This window comes from Sinocyclocheilus grahami, unplaced genomic scaffold (assembly GCF_001515645.1).
Source record: "Sinocyclocheilus grahami isolate Dianchi unplaced genomic scaffold, SAMN03320097.WGS_v1.1 scaffold9043.1, whole genome shotgun sequence".
Lineage (NCBI taxonomy): Eukaryota > Metazoa > Chordata > Actinopteri > Cypriniformes > Cyprinidae > Sinocyclocheilus > Sinocyclocheilus grahami.
In genome coordinates this window covers 522-1,481 of record NW_015512364.1, presented here as the reverse complement: position 1 = coordinate 1,481, position 960 = coordinate 522, and the positions used below count along the sequence as shown (strand labels likewise).

The window sequence follows — 960 nt, the reverse complement described above, 5'->3', positions numbered from 1 at the left end:
CACAACCCTGATCTGCTCCACACCGATGTTCAGCTGCAGCTGGATGGACCTGAGCAGCAGATTTGAGATCAGTGTTAACGCTGTGTTGAGTAAGTAAGGTTTATGCAGAAATGTGTCGTGGTGAGGCCTGTGCTCTGCCACGGTTGTGAAGGCATACTTGCAGATCTGCTCGTATCCCTGCGAGGTGATGAGCACTTTGACGCTGGACTCATACACAGAGTTGATGTTGGACCAGTGAGCCTGGATCTGAGGGTCCTCTATACGACTGGCCAGACTGTCGATGGTCCGCGCCGCCCTGAAACAGAAGAGATACTTGCTCAGACCTTTGCTCAGTATTTACCACAATATACACACCTGATGGAAACAGATCAGTGAAAATTAGGAAAGACCTTTTGAAGACCTTTGACTTAAAATATATATATATTATGTAAAGGCATGCACATTTAAATTCAACAAAAATGTATTACTATTTTGTCTGCACTACATCTTTAAGTGTCTCTGGATTTTGCTGATACTAATTTAATTTGATTGGTAACAGCTTTATAGTGTCTTGTTATTCTAAGTGATGCACACATCTAATAAGGTTGAAAAAATGCCTTATAAAAGTGAAACTGCCTCTGAAATCAATATAAGGGGTCAAATATCAGAGTGTGAAGTGACCAGCACACAGATGTGAGTCAGCTGATCACCACAGGCCTAAACCAGCACAAAAACACTAAATATTGTCTAATTATGGCTGCTGACAAAAAAGCCCTACGTCTCTATTTGTATCTTGTTTGGATAGCCTCTCAACACTCATTTCTCTACCCGGTTTGACAGTTCAGACGCAGACGTGGGAAGGCACCTCGAATCAGTCACTCTGAACTGTGCTGTGTTTTGAACTCTTCTATGTCAAATGTCGGTGCACGCATGAGGCACCTGCTCCTCAGGAAGATGTGTTTGGCCTGTTTGATGATCTTC

General features: G+C 43.0%; 1 long non-coding RNA gene across 1 annotated transcript; it reads right to left on the bottom strand.

Moving 5' to 3' along the window:
- LOC107578140 (uncharacterized) lies at nucleotides 1–960 on the bottom strand. The gene is made up of 3 exons (XR_001608312.1): nucleotides 919–960; nucleotides 158–295; nucleotides 1–49 (listed from the first exon to the last, which is right to left on the bottom strand). It is a non-coding gene; the product is annotated as an uncharacterized lncRNA (long non-coding RNA).